General features: G+C 33.4%; 1 pseudogene across 1 annotated transcript; it reads left to right on the plus strand.

Annotated features, from left to right (window-relative positions):
- Positions 1-9,694: 9,694 nt before the first annotated feature.
- On the plus strand, positions 9,695-13,073 carry LOC144575910 (putative pre-mRNA-splicing factor ATP-dependent RNA helicase DEAH5; annotated as a pseudogene). Its single transcript, XR_013518554.1, has 2 exons — positions 9,695-12,521; positions 12,613-13,073. The product of XR_013518554.1 is annotated as a putative pre-mRNA-splicing factor ATP-dependent RNA helicase DEAH5 (transcript).
- Positions 13,074-15,577: the final 2,504 nt, after the last annotated feature.

Here is a 15,577-nt window from a genome sequence, read left to right on the forward strand (position 1 = left end):
AGCAGGAAAAATATATGATAATAACCCATTCCGTAACTCATGTTAGACCTCCTTTTGTCTATGACAAGAGAGAATTTATCCTCTATGTATTGTTTTTTTTTTTAAAAAAAAAACCCTATCCTCACATATACTTGTACAATTAGTAGAGACTGTTTATTTAAATATTTATAATGGTTCCATATATAGTAACATTTCATAGTAAATCTCAAATAACATGCAATTTATTTGAAACATATAGGAATTATAGCTTGCTTATTTTAACAAAATCTAAAATTAAGAACTGGATGCACCTCCAAACAAACATATAGAATACAAATTCACCAGAAATTTGTAATAACATTAAAGAGAATATAATGAATAAAAAGTAATGACAATCGCAATAACAGTGCCACAGTGGTATGAGGTAGAGTATCAAGAAACAGCAGTGTGTAATTTTGTAGATAATTCTAGCAATACTAGAATATAAACCTTGGTTGAAATCAATCAAATACAACAGAGAAATGGACTAGCTTGGTTGTGACTTGTTAACAATTGCATCACCTTGCTCCTAATATCATACCAATCATACTCAAAACATATTGCAAACACAATCAGCATTTTTGTGCATTCCTTGAACAATGAAGAAATTAGACAACTCAAATATAACCATATGATTTCTCATTTACTTTTGATGAAGAAGCCTAAGAAAGGAGTCAGAAACCTAACTTCTTTTCTTCTTTCATTATTCATACAAGAGAATATTCTTTTCATTCTCTTCTTTCCAAAATTTTTCCATGCACAGAAGAACTGACATCTACATCAAAAGGTAATTAATTACCAAACTAATCTAACGCCAATAAATTCCCTTTCAAACCATGAAGCAGAAACTAAAAACCCTCTTGCAAACAAATCAAACTCATTTCTTCATAAATTAGTCTTCCCCCATTTGTCATCAACATATATTGTAAAACTGAATTTTAGCATCGTGCATCAGAACTATTGGGATTGCCAAACCGAAGCAAGAGGCGCCCGTTTTCGCGGGATACATGCATGCATTGATTACCCGGTATCCTTATCTCCTTTAGCACCAACCTCCCATCTTTCTTAATCGGCTGATAATACACACGTGGCTTCCCATTTCTCCCAATACTTGAAATTGGTGCAGGAAATTCGGCACCCAAAACCCTTGAACCGACTACTGAATTGCATCTTAGACACGTTTCTCTTTGACAAGGCTCAATATTTTCAGGATTTGGTTCCTCAACTTCTTGAATTTGAATTTCCTCGTTGTCAAATTGGGAGAGGTCGGGAGAATACAGCAATGGGGTAGGGGTTGGGGTGAAGATAGGGGAAGGGGAGGGGCAGGGTGTTGTAATTCCGGAATTTCGCTCTATGAATTCTATTTCACCAAAGATTTCCATCACCGTGTTGTCGGGTTTTGGTTTTGGAGGCATGAATTCGCGCCATGGGGTGACAGCGATCGTCAAGCGCGGTTTCTTCACAGGACTGGAGACCTCCATTTCGAGGGTTTGGCTAACTTGAACCATTTCAAATCCCCTGGATTTGAAAGGAATTCAGATTGGCGGAGGAGGCAGGGGCGGAGGGGAGGGTGAGGGAAGGGGGAAACCGCCTGATTGTAATTAGACAGAAAGTGCCTATTTATAAACTAATTCATACCATCACCAAAAGTATCTCAACTTTTGGGAGTAGATCTGTTTTGACACGAAAATTAAAGGTCCCGTGCATTTCATCTTGGGCCAGATATAGATCGGACGGTCTGTATCTAAAATCAAAATTTAAGTTACTTTAGAGTATCTGGTCTCAATATAAACAGCGAGGGAACGATCGTATATTCGGATGTCGGAGTTTGTTTGAATGATCTATTTATTATTCTTTTCGTGTTTTCATCATGTTTCTTATCTGGATACAATTGGGCTGTATTTTTTTATTAGTATTATCACTGACTATATTTGAATGATTTATTCACGCGGATCTTTTTATTTTTTTACCATATATTTTTTATTTTTTTACTATATTTGAAAGATTAATAAATGCTCTAGTTAATCCGGTAGTTTTTTTATTGGGCTGTATTGGGCCTAACTCGAATATGGTTTTTAGGTTGGTGCCATTTCGGTCTCAATATAAACTACTCTATTTTTATTTTTAAAATTCGAACAGAATCAACCGAATAAGACAGAATCGGTTAAAACGAATATAATTTTGATTTGTTTAATTAGATCGAATAAGAGAGATTGACTTTTAAAAAGTCAAAATTTAATACATTGGTAATTTTATAGAAATAAATATCAATATAATATTATATATATTATTTAATTTCATACAAAATACGCATGTGTTTTAAAATATACAAACCAAAATGAAAGGAAGAAAATCATAACTGAATCAAATAAATATAAACCATATTTAAACCATTATAATTAGGCCAATTTGATTTACTCTATATCAAAAAATTTAAACCGAACCGATCCATATTAAAATGAAATAATTTTAAAATTCAACACCGATTCATTTAAACTAAACAACTGAACTATTTAAACTGAAACTTTTTGGTTTGATTAAAAACAAAAAAAAAAACCAAACCGTTTGAATACCCTATTCAATTATCCTTGGCTCGAAAAAAAAGTGTCAAGTTCATTGTTTAAGTACCTAGTATTCATGTTTAGATACGTCCATTTTATTTAGATTTTTTAATATAAATGTACATAATTAACTGGTTGCCTTTAACGGTTAGCTACTTCCTTTTACAATTACATATAATTAATAATAAAAAAAATGATTGGATGATTATGTGTTTTTGATATTACATTAGCTACCTCTAAAATAAGTAATTTTTTTTTGTAAACTTTTAGGTCCTTTTTTTAATATTTTTTGTTTCGTTTAATAGTTAACGTAACACTGATATATTTATAATTCTTAAGACGAACCTAATGATGGTATAAAAGTGTAATGATGATCATCGATGTGACATTCATATCATCACTAAACGTATTGAGAATCATAACTATATGTGTTAAAAGAACTATTGTTATAATTTTCATGATTATATGTTAAGTAACTATTTTGTGTTAAACTTAATTTCCTAAATACTTAAAAAAATATAACATATATATCAAAGGAAACTTAAATTGATTTATTTTAACATATATTTACTGAGGAATTTCTTCAACTCTAGCGGTTGTGGTATGACAACTAAATGATTAAAATGTGATGGATCACAAGTTTGGAAGTTTGCAATGTGTTATTGTTCTTATTAAAGGTTTTGTTCTCTCTATAGCATCTTTAAAATGTTATTTTTAAAAGTTGAACATGTGTTTCTTCGTATAGAGACAAAAATTACATAACTAAACTATGTGGTTCTAATATTTTCAATTTTTTTTGAATAAAAGTTAAAAGTCAAGTCATTCAACTATTTAATACATTTGTTATTACAACAAAAGATTTTTTTCATTTGAATTTCGAATTCAAGATCTCTCACATGGAGACCATATGTCTTTACCACTAGACCAAATGTTAGTTTCTAGAGTACATTTGGATGTACTCTAGAATATCTAGAATAATAGATGAGAAGAGTGATTTTTCGAAGAGTGTGAGAATAGTGTTGATGTGGTGCTATTCGGAATAGCAAAAATGTTGTTTGGATTGAACATTTAGAATAACAATTGAGGGATTGAATATTTAGAGAGAGCACCAATTGCTATTCCGACTTTTTGTAGGAATAGCAGAACAGCGCTATTCAGCCTGTTCAGAATAGCAAGTGAGTATGTTTGAATGGATCAGATTTAGAATAACACTGCTATTCTAAGAATAGCGCTATTCTCAGTACATCCAAACACCAGTAGAGATGACAAAAATCTAAAGTATGTTTGGTTTGCCCTCATCCGTTTGGCTTGACAGTCATCCATCCTGGTCTGATGAATTCAGATCCAATGCACTACCTGACTGAGCACAGTGAGAATTTGAGTCGTCAGTTTTAATTTGATTCAAATATCAAAACGAAACCCCCTAAAGCTAGAAAGGCACCGAATTCTACTCGCTCGGCTTGAAGCTCATTTTAATGAGTGTGGTACCTGGAAGGATACTGATCCTAGTTTGAGGGGGAGTAACAGTTAAGGGGGGGATACATAGAGACTGTAAGATAAGAACCGGTCTTACCTCTATTCGACCATATAATTATCCGAACACATTAGTTTATAAATTTTTTAAATATTTACCATTTTTTTGTACAATTATTATGTACATTTTTCTTAAGATATATATATAGTACACATGTGGCGCTTATATAACACTTTGGTGGTAACTCGGTGCCAACATGATAAAATTATTATGATATTTTGATGATATAATTAATGTCACTTTATCTTCAAGTACTTCAGTAATAAAATGCAATATTTTTAGGCAAAATTAAAAAGTTTCTATTATTTTTAGTCCTGCTTTTATCAAACTTGTGCAGTCACCATATATTGACGTTCAAGAGAGTTATGAGAAACTTCATAGCTCGAGTTAGAATTCATGTTAGAGGTGCCCCATGTACTAATTCTTGCAGGGGCGGACTCATAATTTTTGTCAGGGGGACAAAAAATATTGAATCGGGTTTAAATAACTTATCTGATTTAAACTCATTAACTAATTGAGTACTCGATAAAAAAACAATGCTTTGACTTATATTTTTCAATACTCTGACTTATAATTTATGATGCTTTAACTTATAATTCTAATTACCAATCATAATTCAAGAAATTTATTTTGATTTTAACACTAAATTTAACCCGAATTACAAATCAAACATCCAGAGGGGGGCAAAAAAAATTTCAGGGGAAGACAAAATCAATCGGTACCGATAAATCATCACTAAAACTCGAAATCCAGGAGGGCGGTTGCCCCCTTGTTATACTCTGGGTCCGCCCCTGAATCCTTGCTTGACCATTGTAATATTCTTCATTATATGTTTGATATCCCGCACAGGGCCAGAATTAGAAAATTGAACAGAGAAACTAAATTATAAAATATATAATATGCGAAAAGGGGAAAAAAATTTGTGGTTACTAAAAATTAAATCACTAGTCTACAAACACATATTTATCATCTTATGAGAAGAAGGACTAAACTATATAAAAACTTTTAAATAAAAAGAATTTAATTAAATATCAATATTTATAATTAAAATTTTGAAATCGTATTGATGGCTTAGTGACATAAGGGTGGCTTAGATCTGCCCCTGAATTCTCGCATGCTAGAGAATTAGACATAAATAAATAAATCAGATAAAAAAAACTATGAGATTAATTAAATAAATAGTATGCTTAGCAATAAAATATAAAATACCGATTATATGTTTGATAAGGCCAGCTACAATTTTGCAAGACAATAATAATAAAACCAAAATGCTATTCAGAGCCATAATAAAAATAAGTCAATCACCTTCAAACCAATTTCTTTAACGATATAATCATTCTAGGTTTATATAGGAGAAATTAAAAAAAAAAATCTGGATAGTTTTCACTAATTTATAATTTTTTTATATGATATTAATTGGAAGGTAATCTCATGAACATAAGATATTGTAATAAATTTATGGCAGATAGTTGGCATGGTGTACAAATTTGTAAACTTACCTCACTAGCTAATTGTACCCATAATTTCACAGATGTACAATGTCTATCACATTAATCGTCTCTTTTATTACACACACAGAGTTGGGCTATTATATGCATTTAATATTTTTTTTTTATGAGTTCTATAGATTTTGACTATCACAATAATATTGTAGTGTGCTGATTTGTTTGGAACTTTGATCTATATTATACCTGGTGGATCATCTAATTTTAAAGTAATACCTTTATGTATACTCTAAACATCAATATATCCTGATGTCCCCAAATACCCTTGTGTACCTTAATAATAGATTACTTACATGTGTGATTGAACTTTTTTAAGCAAGAGTAGCTAGGCCAAAATCTAAAAAATTAAATTATTTACAGTTTGAACCTAATTATAATTGGGCAATAACTATAAATTAGATACTATAAATGTCATGATAATAATTATCCATATTAGATCAAGAGGGCAATAATCCATGTGTGATTTATTTGCATATTTCCTCCGCCTCTATTATTTTTGTGCAATATATATATATATATATATAGGTCCTTTATTTTGGATTATTTTAGTTGGTCCAATTTCTTTAATTTTGCTTCAACCTATTAATTTGTTTTCAATACGTAAACAAATTTGAGTAAACCAAAAGAGTTCTACAAATTTAATCAAAAAAAAAAAAAAAAAGGCCTGTGTGAACGGATCAATATATAATTGGTAGTTGGTACAAATAAGAAACAAGGCACCACATTTGATCAAATTCCAACAGACCAGATCAAAAAATACCTTAAGAATTAAGATCCCATTAGAAATTTCACCGTTGGATTTTGATCAGGCAGCGCGCAACTAGTTGCTCTCTATAGCTTTTATTTTATTTAAAATTTTATGTTTTTTCTACAAATATAGAAAAAATGAGAATAATTAGTATCCAGATTATCTTTTATATATATCCACTTAAATTCTCTGATCGGAACCTAAGCTGTACTTTCAAGGTTACTAATGATAAAGTTGGATGGTTTTAGGAGGTGATGATATTAACAACACTAATTATTTTATTAACACAACACATTCAAATATTTTAATTGTTTAGACAAATTTATCCTTCATTAAATATTTCCATTTCAAAATAAATCTTTCACGTATATTAATGTCTCCTATATTTCCTTCTTTGTTTACTTTTATTTTGTGAAAATAATAGTAGGTATATTAATTACCATATATATGATATAGTCTTATACCAAAAGAAAAACAATTAAACAATAAATTCATTAAACATAGTTTCATATCTCATATGTAATTCTTGAGCCTCTAATATCCTTTCTCCATAAAAAGTAACTGATTCTTCAACAACGTCATTATTGAATTAGTTAATTTCAATCTTGTCCAAGCATATATGTTCTTCTTCATTTATTCTTGATATGTTTGATTTATATAATAACAAAACTGAATTATAATTTGTTTCTTTCAATTTTATTTAGATACACATATAGATTTAAAAGTATATAACTAGAAGAATAATTAAATGAACTTCAAGCAATATAATTGTCTCGTTCTACATCAATAAAAATGAATATACCAAATTATTTATTGAATTTATTGAAAAAAAAATGATGAACAAGATAATAAATTGGTTCATTCTTCTATCACTTAATGCTTAAATTTTTAGATTTTTTTCCTCTTTTTAAAGGTTTACAAAGTAGGAAGAGAAGAACGAACTGTTATGGAAACCAATTAGTAATAAATTATCATAGTTATTTAAAGAAAAGATATGTCAACCGTGATATTTATGAGGGGACAAAATTGTCTATTCCACTCAAATATTTTAAATTGTTGTGTTAATAAAATAAAATGTGGTGTTAATATCATCACCCGGTTTTAGGTGGAATCATGCTGCTTCTAAATTTAAAGGGATTACTAAAATGATATGAAATAGTTTGAGTGAGTCTATGGTACTATGCATATTACGATTTGTTACTGTGCTACGGCTCTATATTCAAGTTTTCAAATTCTAACAGTCGATCCGAACCGTTCATCTTGTTCTCCATATCAATATGTGTTTGGAGACCAAATTTTACATTTTTTGAACTTTTTTTACTATTTTTTTAGATTTATTGAAAATCACTGTTTTTGGATGGTCCAGAATTTTCAGATCAAGTGATTTTCTAAATATCTAAAAAAATAGTAAAATTTTTTCAAAAAAATGTAAAATTTGGTCTCCAAACACATATTAATATGGAGAACAAGATGAACGGTTCGGATCGACCGTTAGGATTTGAAAACTCGAATATAGAGCCGTAGCACAGTAACAACCCGTGATATGCATAGTACCATAGACTCACTCAAATAGTTTTTCTAAAGGAGAGTGCTATTTTAAAAAGCAAGAATTCCAATATTATAATTTGAGAGAACTTTTTTTTTCTTTTGTACCAACTTTGTCCTTAATAAATTCTTCTTTCAATCTCCTTATTTTAAATTAAATTATTAATAATAAAAAAACATTTGAGGTATTAGCAATTAATGCAAATGGCAGGTCTATATTTATGAAAATCATAAATAAGAAATGCAATCATTTTTTACCTGCACTATGATCATGATCAAGAAAGGACAGACAAGGAGACAACAGAAGAAAGAGGAAGGAAAGGTATAAATTAAGTTACTTTATCCAAAAATTTAATATATTGATATTAAAATACAATAAATATTGTTCAAAAAAATAGAATTGTCTATTATTTCTACTCTATTTAGAAAGATTTATACTAAGCGGTCATTTGGTGTCTGTACATGTGCATTTGTTTTTCAAAATTTTATTAACACGCGTATTGCCAAAAAAAAAAAAAAATAGCAGTGCTTTGATGATATTTTACAAATTCTTAACATTTTTTTTTTACTTCGAAGATTAACGAATCTTAAGTTGATTAATTAACAATTTAATCCACATAAAAACAATATGATTGTTGATTTTTTTTGTAGGTTTTGAATTTGTAGAACATATTAATTTCATTATTTAGAGTTTATAATTGTTGTTTTTTTGCTCTAAAAACCAGATCGTCCTCTTTTATGGGTTTTGATTAGTACTCAAAAAAAGGATTACTTATACAAGCTTATTTAATATTTAGTATAATTTTTTTTCTAGTAAAGTTGGAGATCAAGTTATCCAACTATACTAATATTTACAAGATATCTCCTATCCGGATTTCAAATATGTGACCTCTCACATTGAGAGTATTGTATTTATCACTAGACGAAATGTTGGTTCCCATATTATTGTTTTGAACATAATTTTTTTATTTTATCTGTAATTAATATCAACATAAAAAAAATTAAAACTATTTACTTTTGAACTTTGAATGTATAATATTTTGGAATCAAAACAATTCAAAATTCGAGTCTAATTTGTAGTCAATTGTAGATTTTTCTTCATGATTTTTTTTATCGACCATAAATTGGCATTGATAATAAGCAATAAGAATTTACAATTCTAAAGATGCATTTCGGTGGAATTTATTTTTCTTCTGCTTTGCCTCTTGTGTGCAGGTATATGTGTCGTTTTTATTTTTAAATTAAGTTGTTTGAACAAATATACACGAGAAACTATTTCATATAAAAAAATTCATTATTTCTTTTCACTTTTGTATCAAAATTCTCTTACTTCTTTTTCAATGTATAACTAGATAAATTATTTTTGTGTTCATCTGTTGAACTAATTATGGTAGTTAACCGTATTGTTTACTATGGTAGTATGGTATATATTTATGAATGCAAATAGAGATTTTATTTTGTTTAAATTTTTTTGTTTAGATAAGTTTTTGTACAAATATAGAAAGAATGAGAAAAATTATAATGTTAACTATATATATATGTTGGGACGTTGCTAATTATATATATATGTGTGTGGTTACTGTGGTAGTTTAATTTTAACATTTTAATTAGCTTAAAATATGAGTTATTTGCCCAGAAACAGAAGCTTAGCCGAAAAAACGCTTCCTTGAGGGTTCAGGTCCATCTCTTTTCTTCATCCTTCCTCACTTCACCTGAGCAACGGATCGAAGTCGCGTAAAACCTAGAATAAAAATCGCGTGGTGAAAACCTCCGATCATCTTTTCTTCGATGGATTTATTAAAGAAGTTAGATCACCTCTCTCTCATTTCTATGGTTTGCTTCGAGATCGAAAGGCACTTCGGCAAGGCCGACAAGGTATTAGCGGAGTTCATTACCGACCTGGGTCAATCCTCCGCTTCTATCATGGAATTCGACAAGAAGCTGAAGGAGAATGGCGCTGACATGCCAGACTATCTGATTCATACCCTTCATACTGTTATACATGCTTTTTTTCCACCAGAACAGAGTTCGAGTTCTAAGGGTAAAGCAGCCGCTGATTCTAGAGATAGACAACATCGAAGGGATAGTGATAGGGATAGCAAGTACAATGAAGTGAAAGAGGGTTATAGGGATGGCCATGACAGAAATTGCATATCTGATGAGCCTCAGCCCGAGCTATTTACTGTTTATCGGGGCCGGGTCACATGGGTCTTTGAATCAGGGTGCTTTGTACAGATCAGTGATCTGCGTGGGAAGGAGGGCCTGGTACATATCTCCCAGATTGCGGCCCGGAGGGTCTTAAATGCGAAAGAAGTGGTGAAACGAGACCAAGAAGTTTTTGTGAAGGTAATATCTATTTCTGGCCAGAAGCTCAGTTTATCCATGCGAGATGTAGATCAGAAAACAGGTAAGGATTTGCTACCCATGAAGAAAAACTCAGAGAATGATGCAACTAAAAACACCGTTAAAGAAGATCTTGCGTCTGGCCCTGGTAGCAACTCAAGGCAGCGGCCGTTCAAGAACTTAAGCTCAGAGATATGGGAGGCAAAACAATTAATGGCCGCAGGTGTTTTAGATGCGCGGGATAATCCCATGTTTGATGAAGAAAGAGGCAGGCTATTATTGTACCAAGAAGAAGGTGAAGGTGAAGGTGCAGAAGAGGAACTAGAAATTGAATTGAATGAAGATGAACCCATTTTTTTGCAAGGTAAAACCAGGTTTTCTATTGAGATGATGTCACCTGTTAAAATATTCAAGAATCCTGAAGGCTCTTTAAGCCGTGCAGCTGCAACACAGTCTGCACTGATTAAAGAGAGAAGAGAGATGAGGGAACAGCAGCAGAGAAATATGCTCGATTCAATACCTAAAGATTTGAATAGACCCTGGGAAGATCCAATCCCAGAAAATGGAGAGAGGCATCTTGCACAGGAGCTTCGAGGTGTCGGAGTGTCAGCCTATGACATGCCTGAGCCTGACTGGAAAAAGGATGTGTATGGCAAGGCACTGACTTTTGGTCAAAGGTCCAAATTCTCAATTCAGGAGCAGAGGCAGAGTTTGCCTATTTATAAGCTCAAGAAGGAGCTAATTCAGGCAGTGCATGATAACCAGGTGTTAGTGGTGATTGGTGAAACAGGTTCAGGAAAAACGACGCAGGTGACCCAGTATTTAGCTGAGGCAGGGTATACTACTAATGGAATGATTGGGTGTACACAGCCTCGTCGTGTAGCTGCCATGTCTGTGGCCAAGCGTGTGGCAGAAGAATTTGGATGCAGGTTAGGGGAAGAGGTCGGTTATGCAATTCGATTTGAGGATTGCACAGGCCCAGAGACTGTTATCAAGTACATGACTGATGGCTTCTGAGGGAAATTTTGGTGGATGAAAATTTATCAAAGTATACGGTTGTTATGCTTGATGAAGCACATGAGAGAACTATACACACTGATGTTCTGTTTGGCTTGTTAAAGCAATTGATAAGGTGTAGAAAGGATCTGAGGTTGATTGTCACCTCTGCCACGCTCGATGCAGAGAAGTTTTCCGGTTACTTCTTTAATTGTAATATTTTCACGATACCAGGTCGAACTTTCCCTGTGGAGATACTATACACGAAGCAACCCGAGACTGATTACTTGAATGCGGCTATAAGTACAGTTTTACAGATTCATTTGACTGAGCCAGAGGGGGATATACTTCTCTTTCTGACAGGTCAAGAGGAGATTGACCATGCCTGTCAGTGTCTCTATGAGAGAATGAAAGGGTTAGGAAAGAATGTGCCAGAATTAATTATCTTACCTGTTTATAGTGCTTTGCCAAGTGAGATGCAGTCACGGATCTTCGACCCGGCCCCACCTGGTAAGAGAAAAGTGGTGGTGGCAACCAACATTGCTGAGGCCTCTTTGACCATTGACGGCATCTTTTATGTGGTTGACCCTGGTTTTGCAAAAATTAATGTATATAACCCTAAACAAGGGCTTGACTCGCTTGTCATTACACCTATTTCACAGGCCTCAGCCAAACAAAGAGCTGGTCGGTCCTGGAAAATGTTACCGACTATATACAGAGAGTGCATACCGAAATGAGATGCCACCTACAGCTATACCTGAAATCCAACGAATCAACCTGGGGTTAACAACTCTAACCATGAAGGCTATGGGCATAAATGACCTTCTGTCGTTTGATTTCATGGACTCGCCCTCACCTCAAGCCCTAATCTCGGCCATGAAACAGCTATACAGCCTTGGTGCACTAGATGAAGAGGGGCTTTTGACAAAACTGGGTCGAAAAATGGCTGAATTTCCTTTAGAACCGCCTCTCTCAAAGATGCTTTTGGCAAGTGTGGATCTTGGTTGCAGTGATGAAATATTGACCATTATAGCCATGATTACAACAGGAAATAATATATTTTACCGGCCAAGAGAGAAACAGGCTCAGGCTGATCAGAAACGAGCCAAGTTCTTTCAACCTGAAGGGGACCACTTGACCTTGCTTGCAGTTTATCAGGCATGGAAGGCAAAGAATTTCTCAGGCCCTTGGTGTTTCGAGAATTTTATACAGTTAAGGTCGCTCAGGTGGGCCCAGGATATCAGAAAGCAATTACTCACTATTATGGACAGGTAGGTACAAATCCTCTTCCTCTTCGTCTCATGTTTATTCTCACTATTATTAGGTCAATTACTCACCTGTGCTGCTGCCTGTTACATACAGGTACAAGTTAAATGTGGTTTCAGCAGGCACAAATTTCACAAAACTGCAAAAGGCAATCACTGCCGGTTTCTTCATCCACGCAGCTAGGAAGGACCCGCAAGAAGGCGGTTACCGAACGATTGTCGAGAACCAGCCCGTGAACATTCACCCGAGCAGTGCCCTTTTTCAGAGGGGACCTGACTGGGTGATATACAATGATGTAGTGATGACCACAAGAGAATTCATGCGGGAGGTCACCGTCATTGACCCCAAGTGGCTTGTGGAGCTGGCACCGAGGTTCTACAAGTCGGCTGATCCAACAAAAGTGAGCAAGAGAAAGCGCCAGGAAAGGATCAAGCCATTGTATGATAGGTACCACGAGCCCAACTCATGGCGTCTCAGCAAACGCCGGGCTTGACATTTGATATATATATATAGATTTGTCACTTTACTAGAGAACACTTGGAAATTTCTCAATAAATTTCTACACAATTTTTGTGGTAAATTTGTTTTCTTGTAAGGCTCTTGGACTTGATTGTCGCTGTTCGTTTGATGTTGATTAGCTCTTGTGGTTCAGTCGGTAAAAAGTTGGTTGATCTTATAGTTGCATGACAGTAGAGTACTTAGTGTATGAAAATGTTTTATTGTGGAAAATTTGGATCTTTTCAGAAAACAACAGATGGATAGTTTTCAATTTTCGTCGTGGTGTTTAGAACTTAATTTGCTGTCATTATAAAGAATTGTTGGCATAAGGGGTGTTAATGTACATTATAAACAATGCTTTGTGAAGCTAAAGAGAAAACAAATATTACTCATTGCATGAGACTCAGCAGAATCAACAACAAAAAGCACAAGTCTCTAAAGAATTGATCGAGTAGGGTATGGGTATGATCGAGAACGAGATCTATTGCACGAGACTGCAAAGATCATGTTGGTCTAAGGGTAATTATATATGTTTGAAGCATTGTTGGCAGTTTAGGTGGTAATTTATTTTAATTCAATAGTACTAGCTAATTAAAATATATGTACCTCGACCCATTGCTAGTCCAACACAAATTGACTCCGAATTGACAGTGAACTAAAATTATTTAGACCATGCATGTTCCAATTTTATACCACGAGCGGGGACGATGGGGCCCAAATTAGACTACTTTAAGAGTACATTCCACTATCTAATTCTTTAATTAGGTTCTAATATAATTGACAAAATTTTAATAATATTTAGTTAGTCATTAAGAAATACTAAGTCAAACTGATCAATATGTTGTACGTTACTGATGTTTTGTTCAAAAATTATAATTGCAAGTAGTCAGAGAGAACAGATTAAATATGAACTCGAAACTTTAAAAAAAAAGAATCTATTTTGGACAAGTAATGAAAATGCACAATTTTTTGTGAAGCTAAAGAGAAAACAAATTTTACTCCTTTTTCATGTTTTTTTCTTCTTTCAGATAACGAGAGATAACAAGTTGGTATTCGTTGAGAGTAGACGTCTTGTCAGCGTAGAAACTAGAAAGCGTAGTAAATACTGTCTCATAATCGATAATATGGAATTTAATCAGTGTTTAATATATGTGGGCCAAGCTTCTACATCATGAGAGGATATATAGCAAAAGTGTGCTACCCAAATACATGACATCTTGTTGTATATGATTATTATGAATCAGATCTGATCTAACAATCGAAAACTGCTATAAAATGTATTTTGTTTTTACATATTAAATGAGGGTCAAGAGACTCAAGACACTGAACTTTTAAAGGTCAGTATCTGATCCAAATGCATGATGACGACGTCGGTATCTGATACAAATTAATGCTTTGCTATCAAACCCATAGAATACTGATACAAAATAATTCCATCCCCTGCAATTGTGGGGCCCACCATTGTCAGGCATTGCAGGGATATAGGCATATAGCATATCCATCAAAATTGAGACATATGGTAAAAAATATTGGAACTTTCTGATTGCTTGGTGAGTCTTGATGTTTGCAACACTGAAAGAGCGTTGTTATGCAATTTGATATACGGCTATATGCTTTGTTGGCTAGCGGTCTTACTGGTAACTTGGTACATGATATTGTTGAGCTGGGTTGAATTCAAGCTGTTGGAGTTGTCTATAGATTTTAGTGTTGAATTGAAGCTATAAAACAAATTAGGCTTGACTGACTACTGACAACAGCGAATAGTGATTTTCAACATAGGACATCAAAGCTGTTAGCTGTAGGTTGTAATATTGTGTGCATAATTTGCACTCTACGTGCATTTTTGTCAACTAGCACGACCCTCGGCCTCTTTGGTTGATTTTCAAAACGACTATGTCTGTTTCTCGGATGGGTCTTGGATGGACGGGTGGAACAGGGGAATTGGAGTGGTGGTGTGGTTTAAAGAAGAATTGATTTTATACAAATCAAAAGCTGTTAAGGGCTGCTGCCCTTTGCAAATTGAAGCTTTGGCACTTAAAGAGGCTGTTCTGATTGTTACTGGTTTGGGGATTGAGGCATGTTCTTTCCACTCGGATTGCTTGGAGCTAGTTACAATTTGCTCAAGTAGGCAACCACCATTGAATGCGGACTGGAGTGCTTTTGATGAAATTTTGGAAGTTTGGCAATTGATGCAGGAAAATAAGTTGTTTAATTGTGTTCATGTTCAAAGAAGCCAAAATGATATGGCGGATAACTTAGCGAAAAATGGGAGGATTTATGGATGGGATTATGTGGGACACACCTTTCCTTGTTTTAAACTTTAAGATATTTGAAATAGAAGGGTAGATATCAGGTTTAGATAAAAACAATTATGAATTTCCTGATGTAATTGTAACTGCGCCTACGGGCCTTTGATATCAAAAAAAAAAAAAACTAGCACGACATTAATTATTGTATCCAAGTTTAATTACAAAACAGGCAATAGTCAAATTTGAGCAAAAATTCACAAAATAACCACTAAATGCATTTTGCTTATTTTAAAACACTGAAGTCACATTATTAT

The sequence above is a fragment of the Carex rostrata genome, chromosome 24, assembly GCF_964058835.1.
Source record: "Carex rostrata chromosome 24, lpCarRost1.2, whole genome shotgun sequence".
Taxonomy (NCBI): domain Eukaryota; kingdom Viridiplantae; phylum Streptophyta; class Magnoliopsida; order Poales; family Cyperaceae; genus Carex; species Carex rostrata.